Source organism: Lepidochelys olivacea, assembly GCF_965140295.1.
Source record: "Lepidochelys olivacea isolate rLepOli2 genome assembly, chromosome: 4".
Classification (NCBI taxonomy): domain Eukaryota; kingdom Metazoa; phylum Chordata; order Testudines; family Cheloniidae; genus Lepidochelys; species Lepidochelys olivacea.
This window is the reverse complement of record NC_140414.1, coordinates 31706740-31727180: the sequence shown is the minus strand read 5'-3', so window position 1 is coordinate 31727180 and position 20441 is coordinate 31706740.

Here is a 20441-nt window from a genome sequence, read left to right as displayed (position 1 = left end):
GTGCATCTCCCAGTCAGGGCTATGGATTACCACATCGTCTAAATAGGTTGCAGCATACTTGCCATGGGATCAAAGTAATCTGCCCATCAACTGTTGGAAAGTCACAGGGGCCTCATGGAGCCTGAAAGGGAAGACGATATATTGGAAGAGGCTGTCGGGTGTACAGAAAGCAGTTTTTTCCTTGGCATCTTTAGCCAGGGGATCTGCCAGTAGCCTTTTGTCAAGTCCAAGGTGGTCCAGTATCGGGCCTTGCCTAACTGATCCACCAGCTCCAGATACATGGTATCGGGTAGGCATCAAATTGGGATACCTCATTTAACTTCCGGAAGTCATTACAAAGCCTCAGGGTGACATCAGGCTTGGGGACCAAGACAATGGGGCTGGACCACTGGCTGTGGGATTCCTCAATCACCCTGAGTTCCAGCATCTTCCTTACTTCTGCCCTAATTTCTTCTCTTTTTGCCTTTGGTATACAATATGGTTTTATCGTCACCCTTGCTCCAGGACAGGTGACGATGTGGTGTTGGATCAGCGTCGTATGGCCTGGTTGTGTGGAGAACATGTCTTGGTTCCACTGGATCAACCTCTGTTCATTGTTCTGGGGCTAATTCGGGAGATATCCTTACCTGCTTTTGTGGGCCATCTGCCTGGGGTTGAGCCGGCAGGACGGCCAGGCACATCTCCTGATCGAGCCAGGGTTTCAGTAAATTGACGTGGTAGATCTGCTCTAGCTTTCAGTGGTCTGGCTGCTTCACCTTATAATTCACCTCCCCAGTGGCTTCCACGATCTCATAGGGTCCATACCAGCAGGCGAGGAGCTTGCTTTCTGTTGTTGGTACCAGGACCAGCACCCGTTCTCCTGCTTGAAATTTCCATGTTTTTGCCTGACGGTTATAGTAGGTTCGCTGGGCCTCTTTTGCTTTCTCCAAATCCTTTCGTACTATGGGGGTCACTTGAGCTATTCGTTCTCTTATCTGGGCCATGTGTGCAATGACATTCTTCCCCGGGTTGGGTTGTTCCTCCCATTCCTCGTTCGCGATGTCTAACATGCCACGTGGGTGGCGTCCATACAGTAGCTCAAAGGCGGAGAATCCAGTAGATGCCTGGGGAACTTATCGTATCACAAACATCAGATATGGTAGGAGGGTATCCCAATCTTTTCTGTCTTGGGTCACCACCTTTCGTATCATGCTCTTGAGAGTGTGGTTAAATCGCTCAACCAGACCATCTGTTTGGGGATGATAGACCAAGGTCTGCAAGGCTTGGATGCAGAGCAGGGTACACAAGTCTTTCATTACTTTCGACATGAAGGGAGTCCCTTGGTCTGTCAGGATCTCCTTAGGGATGCCTACCCTAACAAAAACCTGGATCAGTTCTTTTGTGATCAGCTTGGACGTGGGGTTTCTTAGAGGAATGGCTTCGGGATACCATGTAGCATAGTCCAGAATGACAAGTATGCTTCGGTGGCCCTGGGCTGATTTTACCAGTGGGCCCACTAGATCCATGGCTATCCTTTCAAAAGAGACTTCAATGACAGGCAAGGGGACCAACAGGGCTCTTAACTGAGGTTTGGGGCTATGCAGCTGGCACTCTGGGCAGGAGGTGCAATAGCACTGGATTTCCGCCCATACCCCCAGCCAGTAGAACCTCCTTAGGACTCTATCCAGGGTCTTGTCTGCTCCTAAATGTCCCCCAAACAGATTACTTTGACCTATCTCTAATACTGCCCTTGTGTGCTTGCGTGGTGCCAAGAGCTGTTCTACTACTTCCCCCCATATTGGCATTACCCGGTACAACAGATCCTGTCTGATTATATAGTATGGCCCTGGGCCTTTGGTTTTCCCTTCTACTAGCACACCATTTACCTCTACTACTTCCTCCCTCACGTTCGCATACAGTGGCTCATAGGCTTGGTCCTGCCCAAACCACTTGCATACGGGACCAATCTGGCCTGATTCTATTAGATCAGTCTCCCCTCCTTCCCTTTGGGTGCTTCCACTCATGCTGAGGGCTGTCTTTGGGTCTCCACTGGTCAATGCTACCTTGCGGTTTCCCTGACAGGGCTGCCTCCCAACCAGGGCAGCTCTCTGGTTTGCCACCAAAATCCTGGTTCCTAATCTTTTATCTGCCCTCCTTTCCAGTCTAGATTTCCGGGACTTCCTGGGAGGTGAAAATAACTCTGGGGAAAACCCAGCAAAAATTGGGGTAGGGCCATCCCTGGGTGCCTCGATCTCTGCCTGGGGTTTACTGCCCTCCCCTAACTCAATGCGGGTGGAGTAGGCTTTCAAACCCAGGAAAGTCCCTGCCAATTAAGACCAGGTAGGGGATCTTGGGGCCCACCTCTGCAGTCACCTTGGTAGTGTTCCCCTGGATCTCAATCTGTATTGGGATTGTGGGGTAGATATTTACTGTGCTATGGACATGTGTCATTCCCGTGCTCTTGCCCTGGCTCAGTTGTTCTTGCCTGAGACCCATGTGACAGCACTCCCAGAGTCTATCAAAGCTATGGTCTGGATGCCATTAATCTTTACCGGCCTGGTGTACTCATGTGGAGCTGTCATAACCCCCAGCAGACTAATTAGGCCACATTGATCCCCACAATCCCCCAGATTGCATTGCTTGGGCTCCTCCCTGTTGGGGCACTGGGTTGCTTTATGCCCCAACTCCCCACGCTTGTAACAACAATATCTCATTCCAGAGGTTGCCCTCTGTCTTGGGCTCTCTGACCTGCTCCCCCAGCCCTCTCCCCCCAGGTCCCCAGGTCCCTTTAGTGCCTCAGGCCACTCCTTGGTGCCTGTTCTTCAAGCTATGGCTTTCCTGGAGTTCTCCAGACCTCGGTTAGGGACTGACTTCCTGGAACACCATATTTCACCTCCCGGGGTTTCAAACAGTTCACAGGCTGTCAGTTGTCTCTCTGCGAGGTTGACCAGTTTGTCATAGGTGGAGGGGTCATTCTGGCCTACCCAGGCTCAGAGGCCTGAGGGTAGTCCCCTTGTATAGCCGTCCAGCACCAGGAGCTCCATCATTTTCTCAGAGCTGAGGGCCTCCAGGCATAACTACTTCTGGGCTAGGTAGATTTAGGTCAAACAGTTGTGACTGTGGTGTCTCATCTTTGCAATACTATCATTCATAGAACCTCTGAGCTCACAAGGCCATCATTACCCTGGACCTGGCCAGGATCTCTGCCTTCTGCCGCGGGTAATCTGCCTCCTTCTCTGCAGTCATATCATAGTAGGCCTTCTGGGCCACCCCGCACAAAAGTGGGGTGAGGATGCCTGACCACTGGTCTCAGGGCAAGGCCTGTAGCGTGGCTGTCCTCTTGAAGGCCAGGAGGTACGCCTCCACATCATCCTCCCATGCCATTTTCTGCAGACAGAAAATATGGGGGGAGGGATAGCTCAGTGGTTTGAGCATTGGCCTGCTAAACCCAGGGTTGTGAGTTCAATCCTTTGAGGGGGCCATTTAGGGATCTGGGGCAAAAATTGGGGATTGGTCCTGCTTTGAGCAGGGGGTTGGACTAGATGACCTCCTGAGGTCCCTTCCAACTCTGATATTCTATGATTTGTTCCTTTATCTTCATAAATGATCTGGAGGATGGTGTGGATTGCACTCTCAGCAAATTTGCGGATGATACTAAACTGGGAGGAGTGGTAGATACGCTGGAGGGGAGGGATAGGATACAGAAGGACCTAGACCAATTGGAAGATTGGGCCAAAAGGAATCTGATGAGGTTCAATAAGGATAAGTGCAGGGTCCTGCACTTAGGACGGAAGAACCCAATGCACAGCTACAGACTAGGGACCGAATGGCTAGGCAGCAGTTCTGCAGAAAAGGACCTAGGGGTGACAGTGGACGAGAAGCTGGATATGAGTCAGCAGTGTGCCCTTGTTGCCAAGAAGGCCAATGGCATTTTGGGATGTATAAGTAGGGGCATAGCGAGCAGATCGAGGGACGTGATCGTTCCCCTCTATTCGACATTGGTGAGGCCTCATCTGGAGTACTGTGTCCAGTTTTGGGCCCCACACTTCAAGAAGGATGTGGATAAATTGGAGAGAGTCCAGCGAAGGGCAACAAAAATGATTAGGGGACTGGAACACATGAGTTATGAGGAGAGGCTGAGGGAGCTGGGATTGTTTAGCCTGCAGAAGAGAAGAATGAGGGGGGATTTGATAGCTGCTTTCAACTACCTGAAAGGGGGTTCCAAAGAGGATGGCTCTAGACTGTTCTCAATGGTAGCAGATGACAGAACGAGGAGTAATGGTCTCAAGTTGCAGTGGGGGAGGTTTAGATTGGATATTAGGAAAAACTTTTTCACTAAGAGGGTGGTGAAACACTGGAATGCGTTACCTAGGGAGGTGGTAGAATCTCCTTCCTTAGAGGTTTTTAAGGTCAGGCTTGACAAAGCCCTGGCTGGGATGATTTAACTGGGAATTGGTCCTGCTTCAAGCAGGGGGTTGGACTAGATGACCTTCTGGGGTCCCTTCCAACCCTGATATTCTATGATTCTATGATCCTCCCATGCCATTTTCTGCAGACAGTAGCTGGCCCATATGGTCCATGTCCCATCATACCTGCAGCTCAGCTCCATAAGGGCCTTCACTTGGTTCACTTGTTCCTGCAGCGTGGCCTGATCTTGGGTGGCCTGGGTCATCAGTAGGCAATTGGTTTCTTGCTGCAGCTGCATGGCCTCCTGTGGGGCAGCTGCCTGGACCTGTGCAGCCTCCTGCGGTGGCTTGCACCAGTGCTTTGACCATGTCCTCCTCTTTGGGGATGGGGTGGTTGTGACCCACTCTGGGTTACGTTCATGGCATGGAAATCCCACTTCTAACACCATATGTGGCAAAATGGCCAATGTTAGTATGGTGTGTCCTGCACTTTTCTTGCGGGAGGGGGGAGGGCTAGGACACTGTGATGGGATCAGTCACAGAGACCCCCTTCGTACTGTTACCTGATGTGCTGAAATTACCTCTGAGCCCATTTTCCCTGCCGGCTTGGGACTCCAGAACCCTGCCTTGTTGAGTCAGACACACTAGCCTGCTGCAACACAGACCCAGAGTCTTGGCCACACCCCCAAAGCTGCAGACTTTAATTAAAACAGCTCAGCAGGTTACCTGTATCCAGCACCCAGACACCCAGCTCTCAATGGGATCCAAACCCCAAATACATCCATTTTACTCTGTATAAAGCTTATACAGGGTAAATTCGTAAATTGTTCACCCTCTATATCACTGATAGAGAGACATGCACAGCTGTTTGCTTCCCCAGGTTTATTAATAAGACTGGAACTTTTCAGCTTGGAAAAGAGACGGCGAAGTGGAGATACGATTGAGGTCTATAAAATCAAGACTGGTGTAAAGAAAGTAGATAAGGAAGTGTTGTTTACTACTTCTCACAAACACAAGAACTAGGGGTCACCAAATGAAATTAATAAGCAGCAGGTTTAAAACAAATAAAAGGAAGTATTTCTTTACACAATGAACAGTCAACCTGTGGAACTCCTTGCCAGAGGATTTTTTGAAGGCCGCAACCATATCTGGGTTCAGAAAAAGAACTAGATAAATTCATGGAGGATAGGTCCATCAATGGCTATTAGCCAAGATTGGCAGGAATGGTGTCCCTAGCCTGTTTGCCAGAAGATGGGAATGAGCAACAGGGGATGGACCACTTAATGAATACCTGTTCTGTTCATTCCCTCTGGGGCACCTGGCACTGGCCACTATCGGAAAACAGGAAACTGGGCCAGATGGACCTTTGGTCTGACCTAGTGGGGCCATTCTTATATTATGTTCTTATGTTCTTTCACAGACTAGACCCCTTCATAGTCTGGGCCCAATCCTTTCCCCGGTACAGTCTTTGTTAGATCAAGCAGACATCTCAGGTGGTAAGCAGGGGCTCTCTCATGACTGGCAGCCTCTTTTGTCTTGCTCCACCCCCTTTTATAGTTTTGGCACAAGGCAGGAATCTTTTGTCTCTCTGGGTCCCCACCCCTCCTTCTAAATGGAAAAGTACCAGATTTAAGATGGATTTCATTATCAGATGACATGGTCACATGTCACTAAGACCCCCTAGTCTCCATTCCCCATGGGCTGGCCCACAGGTACACAGGAAGGCTTTCAAGTAACTAAGGTCATTTACAACTCATTGTTCCTGGAGCACCCTTAATGGTCTCCACTTAGTAAGTTTGCATCAGTGATACAAGTTTCTATCTTATTCTCCAAACTCTGGATATAGATGTAATACATGCAAACAAAGAAGATGAACACACTTAGTAGATTGCAAGCTTTCCAATGACACCATACAAGGGGTATTTAGTGTAAAGCATATTCCAGTAATATGCTTATAATATGATATTTCCATAAAGCATATGGAGTGCAACATCACAGACACCACCCTTTGCCCCTGCTCTTGGGGTGGTGAGGGCCCTGCTAGTGGCCCAGGAAGGTGGTAGAGGAGGAAAGCAGGGAAGGGGTCTGGGTTTGTTCCTCATTCTGAGCCTCAGCCCCTCTCGACTCCTGTGGGTTTCTTACCCTCTTCCCCATGGGGTAGGGTTACCCTCAGTCATTGATGCTGAGAGAGGGAGTCTCCCCGCCCCGCTGGGGCAGGGTCTCCCTTCCTCTGGTTCTCTGGTCTTTCAATTCTCAGCAACACACCTCCAAACTCCAGTCCTCTCTCCTTCCTCACACCACACTGTCTGCCTGAAGCAGGGGGGTTTTATTAGGTTCCTGACAGGGTCTTAATTGACTACAGGTGCTCCAATTAACCTGTAGTAACCTTCTCTCATCTACAGGAAACAATACTTTAATCAGCATAGGGCTTATATATCTCCCCTCTCCCACTGCTCCCTGGCCCTGCTGTATAACAAAATACATTGGAAGGAAGAGGAAGACCAAGGACAGGGTAGACCAGTTATTCAATGAGGGTGGGAAAACAACAACAGAAAATGTGGAAATGACAAAGTGCTAAATGACTTTTCAGTTTTCACCAAAAAGATTAGTAGTGATTGGACGTCTAACAGTGAAAATGAGGTAGGATCAGAGGCTAAAATAGGGAAAGAACAAGTTAAAAATTAATTAGACAAGATAGAGGTCTTCAAGTCATCAGGACCTGATGAAATGCATCCTAGAATACTCAAGGAGCTGACTGTGGAGCTATCTGAGCCATTAGCGATTATCTTTGAAAAGTCGTAGAAAATGGGAGAGATTCCAGAGGACTGGAAAAGGGCAAATATTATGCCAATCTATAAAAAGGGAAATAATGACAACCTGGGGAATTACAGACCAGTCAGCTTAATTTAGGTACCCAGAAAGATAATGGAGCAAATAATTAAGCAATCAATTTGCAAACACCTAGAAGTTAATAAGGTGATAAGTAACAGTCAGCATGGATTTCTAAAGAACAAATCATGTCAAACCAACCTAATAGCTTCCTTTGACAGGGTAGCAAGCCTTGTGGATGGGGAGAAGTGATAGATGTGGACTGGTTTGTTTACCTGCAGCATCCGCACGTTCGGCCGATTGCAGTTCCCACTGGCCGCGGTTTATCGCTCCAGGCCAATGGGGGCTGCGGGAAGGGCGGCCAGCACGTCCCTTGGCCCGTGCCACTTCCTGCACCCCCATTGGCCTGGAGTGGCGAACCGTGGCTCAACCTGCGGACGTGGCAGGTAAACAAACCGGTCCGGCCCGGCAGGGGCTTTCCCTGAACAAGCGGCGGACTGGCTTTGAGAACCACTGGTCTAGATAACACTTAGTCCTGCCATGAGTGGGACTGGTCTAGATGACCTCTTGAGGTCCCTTCCAGTCCTGCAATTCTAGGACTCTATGATTACTGTCACTGTAGTTCATAATACATACTGAAACTCTTATTTCATGGACTATGTCTGCACTCAGAACTAGGGGTGTGGTTACCAGGTCTTGTAGACATACTTGGGCTAGCTCTTGTTGAGCTACATCGCTAAAAATATGAGTATATCTGCAAATAGCATGGCCACTAGCGGGGGAAGGAGTTGACAAGGGCTGGGAACCCTGAGTACTACACATGGCTTCCAGGCAAGGTACTTGGGGTGGCTGCCTGTGCTACCATGGCTACACTACTATTTTTAGTGCATTAGCTCAACAAGAGCAAGTGTGAGTACATATACACAAGCTGGGAAGCACACACCTAGCACCAATTGTAGACAAGGTCCATGTGTGAGGTGACAATGGCACTGAGTAAGCACCTGCTGATGGCATCCTCTGTGTGCGTGTCTGTGTGGGGAAATCTCCTGGTAATTGTTGTAATGGCACAATTAAGTGTGTTTCTATATTTTTTATGTCATGCCAACCATCCTGGTTTCCTCAAGACAGAAGCTACTATGCAAGGCCCAGATTCCTAGAAATCCCAGGCAACGTGCTATCATGAGAACACTAAAGAAAAGATCCTGCATATTTTTTCTTCAGACTTGAAGACTAATTATTAATGAAAATAATTTTTTTAGACTTTCAGAGCATGTAAGAGTTACATATTTTAAATTATTCTATTTGGTTTTAGCTGTATATTCCCTGTAGTTAGAGTCATGAAACAAAAAACCTCACAAAATACTTTGAATTTTTATCCCATAAACTGTTAGGGACACCGCCTCCCAGAGACCAGAAACACAAAATGTGGCAGCAGTCTTGAAAATCTTAGAAGAATTAAGAAGAGAAATAATGCAAGGTGACTAATCAGAGTGACTCCCTGCCAGGCTAAAAGCTGGTAAATGAAACATTACAGATATTTCAATCACTGTAATTTCCGAGATGTAGAGAACTCTTCTGGCATTAACAGTAATAAAACACAGCTAAAGGTACACATTCAGGTTTCCATGGTTAAAATGTGATTTAGGTAGATGAATAGGTAGTTTGTATATGTGGCATAGTGTGGCATGTTTACACTTGAAGATACCATTCTTATTGGGTTTTTTTTGTTACAGAGAAAACAATTACTAGGATAAGAACTGCAGAATTGTATGTCAGAAAAGATTATTTTCATAGTTTAACAAAACAGATTGGAAGAAAGGCTCAGTCGACCTAGTTGCAACAAAAATATCAACAGGTAAAATTCTACACATCTAGTACCTACCAATAAAATCTCCTTGGAACAAATCACCGTTCATTTTGATGTGTGAGCAATTGAGCCTTACTCTGAAGATTTACTTTCTCTTCAGGAGCAAGAAAGGGAAAACTAGAGAGAACATAACAGAAATTAAGTTCACTGATTAACTGGAAGAGAGAGTGATATAGCAAGCAGCAACCAGCTGCAAAATAGTCACTATAGGGCTACAGCTGCTGGAAAGGGAATTCATGTGAAAAAGGGCAACCATGCTATAGGGAGAATTAGCAGGAACCAAGCAGTTACAAAAAGATGGTGCTCCTGAAGAAGGAGCTGTTGTTGTATTTCACACCACTGCTATGTCATACTTTTTCCCAGCAAGTATATTTCACCATCCTTATGGAGTCATTTGTATACCCTTATCAAATGTATCCCCTTTCTATGATCTTATAGAGTACAACTACTGACCTGCTAAAATTTCAAAGCTCTCAGTACTCAGACTAATGAATCTAGTTGAAAATTTTTTTGATGAAACAGTTTTCCCAATTGAAAACTGCAGTTTTGTCAAAATCAATATATTTCTCAGGAATGTGTTGATTTCACAGTGAATAAGTGTCAGAACAAATTGTTTCAACTTTCTCATTTTGTTTTCATAACGTGGAAAGATTTTGTGTTGACAATGACACAATTGTGTTCAATTTTCTGTTGAATTGAAAACAAATTTTGAAATGTCATCATTTCTCACAGAACAGAAATTGTCTTCTGACCACCTCCACAAATGAACAGCAGACACAGCAGAATCTTGTATGAAATTTTATCAAATGTGTCCAGATTGTTTAAGGAAACTGCATGCTGTTAAAAATCTACTGATTATTTTTTTTAAAAGTCTGCAGTTTACAGGGATTATGGCATGGATTGCTGGTTGTAGTTGTTTCAGTGTCTTATTTACACCCATTGCAGCCTGGGATGATTCTACCAGACCTGCAGCTGGATAGCAATCTTAGCATAATGAAATGCTGGAAAGACATTTAACATACCCACTCTCATGTGAAATTGCAGGGATAATATCCTGACCCCAATGGCAAATCACAGGGTTTTCCCTATTATCATGCCCCTATCTGATAAACACATATGCCCCTCTCTTCTCCATCCCTCATTTAGCAGCAAACCTCCAGGCATCCTTCCCATATTGTCCTTCATAAACAAACAACAGTTCTGCATGCAAGATCTGTTTTTCCATGGGAATGAACCCTCCATCATACAAGATGCAGGAGTTTGGAGATGGTGGTCATTAAGAAGCTTAAAACACTAAATCATGGTCCTCAACTAAAGAGCCCCCAGCAAAGCCACCATTTTGCTTAAAATACTCCCCTGTATGCAGAAAAGCATGGACCGTCCTAGCCTGACCCCACTGACTGATTGTACCTAAGAAGAAATTTGGGGGGGTCTCTCCACATACTTCGGGAGCCACTTCCAATATGCTGTGTTCATGCAGTTTAGGGTCAGAACGTGGGTGCCTCTATCATAAGCAGTGGGTCACACTCTGCTGTCAGTAAAACCCCTAAAACTCTATGGACTTAGATAAATACAGGAGTAATCTAAAACAGAATTTGGTCCGGTGGTTTCCTGAAGTCTTTTATACACCTTGCTTTGGAATGAATGCGTTTGTCTCCTTTCGTTTCCATCTCTCTCTGCAGAGTTCTGCTAGTAAAAAACTTTAGAATATATGTATTCTTAGCAAACAATGACTTTGTGTATTAAGTGCCACCATGTTTGAAAGACTTGTCTGGGATAACGACACTGAATCATCAAAGTCAATGTAGTTACACTGGTGTAAAACTGATGTGAGAGGGGAATCATGGCCAGCATGTATACAGATGTCAGAACAGTAGAAAACTTCCTGTCTCTTATTCTTTTATTTAGATAGTTACAAATGTATTGTAACTGAATTTTGTGCTTGAAAAGTTACAGGTTTGGCAGCCTTTGTATTCCATTTAGTCATAGTACAGTTAGAAGCATTGACAACTTCCCCCTTCTCCTCACATCATGGTGAAGTCACACTCTTCTGACAGAACCACCTCAAGGAAATGAGAAGATAGTTGACTCTCCATGTTTATCCCACTCTTGGGTTTTCCGCTAAGTCTGCCAGCCCAGACATCAGTTACTGCTAGCTGTGATGGTGGTATTTGTCATCAGAACACCAATCACTAGCAAGTAGATTGAGACAGCAAAACTCTCTGCTCAGTCACCCAAGTATTGTCAGATAGTATTGATTTTTAATCATTTCTAACCTGGTCTAGATTTGAATCAATGACCTAGCTGAGAGGTACAAAGTTTCCATATCCCATTACCATGGCCTAAGCAATCTAGTTTCCAAGTCAATAACTATCATATTTTATATATACACAATTTTTGTCCACAATGGACTCTAGCTATAGTTTTGATCTTATTCCTTTATATAACATGAAAAAAAACTGTAGAACCTGTGATATAATGTTCCCAACTGAAAATACTAATGTATTTTTTTCATTGAAGGAATGAAATTTTGTCAAATATACATATGGCGGTGTCATCTCATGAAACCTATTTAGGACACTGTGGACTAAGGTTAAACCACTCCATTAAAGTCCATGGAGTTTCACAGTGAAAAATATAGATTATTGCATCTGAGGGGCTTGCAAGTCAGCAGAGAATCTAGCTTTGTATCTCTGCTGAAAATAATCATGCTACACACATTTATTCTCAATTAGGAAAACTGCTATTACTATAGTTGTCCCAAATTAAGTAAAGTATTCACACAACTCACAGACAGGACTATTTTGCTGTCACCTGATGCTTCACAATTAATTAAACAGGTCTTTTTAAAAATGAGCTGAGAAATTAACTGAATCCTTTCAGAAATACAGGCATGTTACCCGTGTGATGCATGAATGTTCCAGGATCCCAAATGTACAGGGATTCTTGTAATTTATAAAAAAACTAATCAGTCTGCAGGAATATATTGGCCACTTATATGGAACAGTTACAGAGTAGAGCAATTTTTCTTCCTTTAACTACAGGTCATCTAGTCCTGAATTAGAAACAGAGCATGGAGGAGTCCATTATTCTCCAACATGCACAACTTCCTGTGTTTGGCTGACTTTACTCAACCCAGCAAGATCCCAAAAAGTTCATAGGCAAGAGAGAGGTGTATTGAATGGGAATGGTCAAATTAAAAATATACATATTAAAGATAAAGGTGACCTGAACATCTTTTTTTAAAATTCCCTCAGCTCCAGCTGTGTATGTTGAATCCCCCAAATTGGAAGGCAAGGCTGGACATTCAGCACATATTAAATACAAAATTTACTCTTTTTTCAGGTCTTACAACATCCACCCTCTGACAATAATTCTTCAGTGATGGCCCTCTCATGCGCTGTAATGGCAGTCTCATCACCCAGGACTCCATGTTGGAGCATGGAGGAGACATTTAAAACGGGGAGGTCATGTAAGTGTAAGCTATTAATATTTCATTGGGAATTTTTTTAAAAAAGATATTAATACCATTTAAGATATTAAAAAGTGATATTAAAATTTTGCAAACTTTTACCTGCTATTGGCAGGATACAGGAAAATGTTATAGCTTTTTTTAGTTATTATAGCTGAAATACTGTATACATTATTAAATTTTTATTAAAAATTATATAATAAGCAGTATTTATTTAGTTATTTTAAAGAGTGCTTGTCTGATATAAGCAAAATAGTATTGTAAAGATATATAGTCCCAATTTTATTTTGGATAAATTTGTTATATAAAAAGGAATATAATAAACATATATATTTTCACACATGATAATATCAAAAAGAATCTTTTATAAGCTTTTCACTATGAGTCAACAATAATTAACATTTTTGTAAAGTTTTACTTACCCTAACATGAGTAAGCATCTGGGATGTCATCCTGCCATTGACTTCAGTGGGCCCAGGATTTCACCTCGTGTTACAAGCAGGGCTCCAGGACAGAAGGCATATCAACTGCATAGTGTATATTGTGACATTATACAGGAGCTGGAGCCAGCAATCCAAGGAAGGATGGACATCATGGACCCTGAGAAGAGGAGGAAAAAACAGTAAGTTTGAACTTATAAGAAATGCATTTATCTGTCTGGTCTGTGCATGCATCCAGAACACACCGTTGCTGAAAACACAGAAGGTTTTTAAAACATTACCTTCATTAACTTTATTGTAAACATCCACATTCAACTAACGTTCAGTTGATTCAAGCAAAAAGCCATTTTATCCGCCCCGTGACTCACGAAGACAATTATGGCCCATGGGAAAACTGCAATTTGACAGACAGACCAAGGATAAAATTATTGGGTACAGGCAGCAGAGTAACAGGACTCACATGTTCACAAGTAATCCCACTGATTGGAATTGCCACTTGAGAAAGGGGCCCCAAGGCCCAATTTTGCTTTCAGGAGCAGGTCCCACTGTGCCTATGTGTAAGGTGACTATCACAGCAGTGCCTCTGAGGTTCATCCTGCACCAGTTAAAGTCAGAGGAAAAGATCCCATTGACTTGGTGATGCAGGATCAGGCTTTAAAAGACGGACTAAGATTTAGCTGGACCAAGTGGGTCTCATCTCTGTTTCCTCCCCATTCCAGTGATCTCTCTCTCTCTCTCCCTGAGACTGGTTGTTTTTCCTTTCATATGCAAACAGTTCCTGCATTTGGAGCTAAATGAATTCAGGCTTGGGCTCAATCTGATGTCAATAAGTAATGGGTACCAGGACTTGAGTCCTGCCGTTCTGCTGCCCGCACCTAAGAACGTTTGCCATAAGTCACTATTTATACATATTCATAGAATATCAGGGTTGGAAAGGGACCTCAGGAGATCATCTACTCCAACCCCCTGCTCAAAGCAGGACCAATCGCCAATTAAATCATCCCAGCCAGGGCTTTGTCAAGCCTGACCTTAAAAACTTCTAAGGAAGGAGATTCCACCACCTCCCTAGGTAACGCGATCCAGTGTTTCACCACTCTCCTAGTGAAAAAGTTTTTCCTAATATCCAACCTAAACTTCCCCCACTGCAACTTGAGACTATTACTCCCTGTTCTGTCATCTACTACCACTGAGAACAGTCTAGATCCATCCTCTTTGGAACCCCCTTTCAGGTAGTTGAAAGCAGCTATCAAATCCCCCCCATTCTTCTCTTCCGCAGACTAAACAATCCCAGTTCCCTCAGCCTCTCTTCATAAGTCACATGTTCCAGTCCCCTAATCATTTTTGTTGCCCTCCGCTGGACGTTTTCCCATTTTTCCACATCCTTCTTGTAGTGTGGGGCCCAAAACTGGACACAGTACTCCAGATGAGGCCTCACCAATGTCGAATAGAGGGGAACGATCACGTCCCTCGATCTGCTGGTAATGCCCCTACTTATACAGCCCAAAATGCCATTGGCCTTCTTGGCAACAATGGCACACTGTTGACTCATATCCAGCTTCTCGTCCGCTGTAACCCCTAGGTTCTTTTCTGCAGAATTGCTGCCAAGCCATTCGGTCCTTAGTCTGTAGTGGTACATGGGATTCTTCCGTCCTAAGTGCAGGACTCTGCACTTGTCCTTGTTGAGCCTCATCAGATTTCTTTTGGCCCAATCCTCTAATTTGTCTAGTGCCCTCTGTATCCTATCCCTACCCTCCAGCATATTTACCTCTCCTCCCAGTTTAGTGTCATCTGCAAACTTGCTGAGGGTGCAATCCACACCATCCTCCAGATCATTTATGAAGATATTGAACAAAACCAGCCCGAGGACGGACGCTTGAACTAGATTCTGCCCACAGTACTCACATTGAATAGTACCTTATTCTTACTGATTTTAATGGAACTACTTGCAGAGTAAGGTTCTACTCAACACAAATAAGGAATAGAGTGACATGGCAGATGCTTGATCCTGGATTAAAATAAATTAAAGTCAGGGTGAGTCAATCAGAAAACCTTTAAGGAAATGATCTGTAGAATCCAGGTTGGGTTGCTGCTGAGCTGGCTATCCATAGTTTTGTTTGTGGTTGGAGCTAATATGGTCTGCATGAAGATGCAGGAAAGTCAGTGTAAGTATATTCAGGCTCAATTGATTTGGGAGCGCACAGTGTTCACAACTAGAATAAAAACATACCTGCTTTATTTGTGTAAGAGATGAGAGATAAATTACAGTGAAAAATCTAAACTGATATGATGTACTTGAAAATCTTGTGGGACAACATGAACATTTTCCAGACACTAATATTGAAAAACCTTTTATTAAGGGGTGGGGTGGGGGGGAGAGTATTTATGAATGCTATTGGCTGTCTTTCTGTAAAGCATGCTGCTGATGTGCCTTCTGTGAGTGATCAGTCACTGATGCCCCCTTTGACTGAGTACAGTTGACAAAGTGGCAGCTATTAATACAGATGTTACATTTATTAATGAGAGACACTGCATCTACTCTTAAGCAAAGCAAGCTCCAAACAAACCTTGAAGGAAAAAGCACAATAGATGGAAGCAGCAGCAGCAGTGGTATGGTCCATATGCATGCAGTACTCATGAGTCTTTGTAAGAATAAATTTGTTTTAAAGTAGGATCTAGATTTCCTAATCCCCTCCCAAGAAATCATCTTAGAATTAATCATGGCTAAGAGACATTTTAAAAGGATCTGTAACTGTGAAATAACTATACTTGGTATTTAATTGACCCCTGGAACTAAGGCTTTGTTAAAGCTGATTTCCTAAGAAAAGCTGGTTTCTGAGGACCATGAAAAACAGATGGATTCTGGGAAGGAATTAAGTGTCTGCTGGTAGGGGGGTGAAGGGCTGCTTCATTAATAAAATTTGAACAGCAGGATGCTGCTAATGAATAGGCACCCTAGCAGTTACATACCAAATGTATTCCATCAGGCACACAAAAAACTGCAACAACAACAACAACAACAAATCCGCTCTAATTTTATTGACAAGTTGAGGGATTCTACAAAGGGAAAACTTCCTAAAGAAAAGTGAACGGTGCCTGCATAAGGTACTTTTATAAAGCAGTGCACAAACCTTTGAATGCAATGTGGCTTTCCACAGTAGATGTCTGGGTTTTATAGTATATATCTTTTCAGCTTAGTTTTTCCAAAGTTAACTCTGAGTTCATTGATATTGTACACACTTTAAAAGACATTTGATAACTTAAACTATGAAGACTTTCTTGACAGAGGCATGACAATATCATGCCAGCAATGTGAAGATTAAGGCCCCAGTTCAGCAAAGCACTTGAGCATGTACCTAACTTTAAGCCTGTACTTACATCCATCCCTATTTAGCATGCAAAGCTATTTAAATGCAAAGCATTTAAAGCATATGCTTGAATATCATTGATTTTACAGAGACTTAAGCATATGCTTACCTGAATTGATGTGTTAGTATTGATCATATCTGTCACATTTATGTTACTGATCTTAAAGCACATTGCAGACATTAACTGGCCTCAAAACACCACCTGTAAAGGAAGGTAAGTGATACACAGGCAACGGTGCATCCAGTTCTGTGGTGCCGGGCAGCAGCTATTTAACTGCATACAGCCGAGTTAGATTTTAGCAAGATACCAGGTCTAAATATCTCTACTCATAAAAAAGTGCCAGGAGCGGGGGAGTAAACGATCGCTCTGCTTCTACATCTTATCCAACAATACCTCAAGCATCACAGTCTTCCTCAATACCATATGAGGCATAGATTCAGTGTTGACTGTGAAGGAAAAGTGCCATTTATGTTAACTCACAGTACCACTTCCCTTGGTATGTAGAAGTTCCTTGGAGGTTTTCCATCTAAGTACTGGGATAGGCCAAACCATCATAGCTTGTGAGATCTTACAGGTTCATTTCATTTTCTCGAGTCTGACAGGGTGGAAAGTAAATTGAAGTCAATGGAGATATGACAGTTTGTACCAGCTGAGGATATGCTCCATGATAGTCAACTAAAATTTTCTCCTTACAGTTCAAATGCAGGAAGTTAAAGGGATACTCTCAAATACGCTTTGTGAATTCTGCCCAGCTTAAAACTGCTCAGGAGCTGGATAGCTATGCAGGCTCCCTGGGCTACACACTCCAGGAGGCTGCACTTACTCTGAGGGGATACTTGCTCTTTGAAATTGGCTTCACAAGGAAAGATTTAGTGCAGATGGCTACACATAACGTCTTGAGAGCATGCTTAGTGCATCCCCCGGTATTCTATCACAGGAACAGGGTCAGTTGTAATACCAACTCGAGTGAAATGATATAGTTTCTGATCCTTCACTCAAGGAGTGCAATCAGGAAGAAGGCCTGAAGAATCCAGCAAGGCTTTGGATCTCTTAGGGAATGGTAGGAGATATAAGCGGAATAAAGGATGCTTAGATATGTTAAACCATTTTTTTTTCTATTGGCCACACATGCTTTGGCTGAGGCATCATTCAAAAACAAACAAAACAAATCCTAGGTTACCATAATATTCATTCATAGACTTGTTTCGGGGCTTAAATTTAATTTTCTCTCAAAGCCATTTGCATGAGCATTCACAGTCCTAACTGTAAAGGTGCCACTTAGATACTTGCCCTGGCTCATTTAATTGTCTCTATTCCAGGGCTGTGGCAAGAAGTTTGAGGAACCCTGCCCTTGGTACATCAAACTGGGTCCCACCCCATGTTGAATACACAACTTCTGGTGCAAATACTCAAGTCTGGGAGTTTAAAATGTGCTTTCACTGAGCACGGGAGCAAGTAAAATTTGATCCCCATGAGTGCCCAGTGTATTTTTGGATGCTCAAAAAATAACATACGAATAGTAGTAGTTTCCTCAGTAGTAGTAGTTTCCTCAGCAACATGGTAGTTTTTAAATGGCAAGTCTACATCAGGGCAGGAGAGGAAGTATTAAGAGTTAAAGGGCATGAAGCAGATTGGTTTTTGGAGTACTTGGCGCACAAAATATCTGAAGTTACCTAGTAATCTTCTTTTATGAAATTTATTATAAGTGCTCATCAGCATTTAATTAATTAAGGGCTTGTCAATACATAACAGTCAATCTGAGATAAGGCAGGATGTAAATTGAAAGCAAATTAGCTATTCCTGACTAACTCCATGTTTGGAAGCTCGTATTTCAGAATGAAAGTGTTTTATTCCAAATTATCTTAATCCACTTCCAAAATGAATTAAACTGCATCAGAATAAGACACTGTTATTCCAGAATAGGAGCTTCTGCACAAGGAGTTAATCAGGAATACCTCGGAGAGTAGACAAGGCCTAAAACCATACCAGTTTAAGAAATGTAACCTTGTTATAGCTCCATATGCTCCTTTCCCATGTAAATAAGAATGAAAGGGGAGGAGTGGTACACAAGATGAACCAGGCCCTTACTCACTCATACCCTGCTCCCCATATTAGGCCACATTCGGTTGCTAGCTAAGAGCATTGACAGGGTCAGGAGCAACTCACCCTAATGCCACAGATCTCAGTTTAGTCCCTCAGCTCCATACTGTATTCTGAGTTGTGTTGACTCCGACTAACCTCTTGCTTCCTATAAATTAACTCTCTCTGCGCTGCACTGTAGAAGCAATTTGAGGGTAGGGCGGGAATAGTGAAGTATTGAACTCATCTACATTATCACATGTGGCAATGTGTCATGTGAATTAGGTGGGTTGTCTATGGGATCATGACATGCAGGGCAGCTGCTCCCCTACTCTCAGCTTCATCATGCCCCTTTCACCATGCATATCTGCTAATGCTCACAGTAGATGGGGTAGAAATACTGACTGTTATTTTCATAGGGCAGCCTCACCTAGAGTACCCTTTGTGTGGCTGCCTCGGTTTCCCCTTGGAATTCACCTGTGTAAATGAATGCTGTCTCTCTTCACAGCAAATTCAAATCCTTCTATTATAAATGGTCACAGACCACAGATCACTCCCAGTAAAACAAGGTTATAATGCAGCAGCTCTTCAATCCCACTCAAAGGTCACAGTTCCTTTAGCCCCTGCTCCAGGGCCCCACTCTCCAGGCCTCCTACCCGAGAGCTCCAAGACCCACTTCTCTCCCACAGCTCCCCAGTCAGTTCTCCTGCAAGAGGGCTCCCAGCAAAGCTTCGCTCCCTGCAGACCTCCTCACCTCTGAGTATTACCACTGCTTCAGGGAACCTCCCTCCAGAGCCAGCCTTTGCTTCCGGGTCCCATCTTACACTGACCATGCTGGTTCTACCCCTTGTTCCTAGGGGCCAGGCCATTGCATCAGCCTTCCTGCAACTTGGCACTGCTCCTCCGCTCTAACCCATCCTTCAACAGTTTCCTTAAAACTCATCACCAGTAGCTCACAGTTACTGCTTTCCTTCTGGTTTCCTGCAGCTCTTTCCTTCAGGTGGCTCTCTGCTGCTCTTTCTGTCTCTCCTTTGTTCCTAGGCAGCTCCCACCTATCCCCCCTGACTCTTTCAGTCTGCTCTTTAGGGCCCAGGTGCCCTTTTTAAAGCCTAACTGGGGGTCAACTGAGCAGATGTACTGGACTCTTCCCTCTTAAAGGGCCAGTGTCACCCTGTGACAGCTGCATGATAGCAGGGAACAGTACTGCATAGCTACCCCTCACCTCTCTGCTGCCACCCTGGACTCATTTACAAATGATTCACTCATGGCTGCATTTTCATAAGTGAACCCTGGTTTGAGGTGCCAAATCCAAAAAGGGAGTCACCCAAAAATTAGTGCCGTCTTTTGGAAATGTCACCCTTCACCTCTGTGTCTCAGTTTCCCTACCTATAAAATAGGAAGAATATTTCACAAGTTTTGTCATTTTTGGTGGGCAGGGACTTACACATGCTGTCTTTGTGCCATGCAGCTGAGGGTAGTGTACAGGCATAGACATATCTATTGCAACTGTTGTATCAGAAACTTTTCAAAAGGCACGTCCATATATATATAGAGAGAGAGATTTTTAAGCTTGTAGAATGCCTTCTTTCAACATTAAAAAGTAAACACATTTTTGAAAATCTAGTGAGTTCTTTATTGATTTCCATAGCTAGGAAACAGCTGTAACAGCTAGACGCATTGATTCGGACACAGAGGCAAAATGAGGACATATATATGGATGGATTTTAGATGGCAGGCCACAACTTTTATTAAATTTAAACATAGCGGAAGGATGCTATTCGTCCATCACCCATACTCTCCCATATCAGGCATTTAAGTGGTTCCAGTTCAGGGGCTACAAGGTTATTAGCGTATAAGACAGAGCACATCCTTCCCCACAGGGTGGCGGGTGGTGGTGGTCGGGGACTCTCTCCTCAGGGGGATTGAGTCATCTATTTGCCACCCCAACCGGGAAAACTGAGAAGTCTGTTGCTTGCCAGGAGCTAGGATTCACGATGTGACGG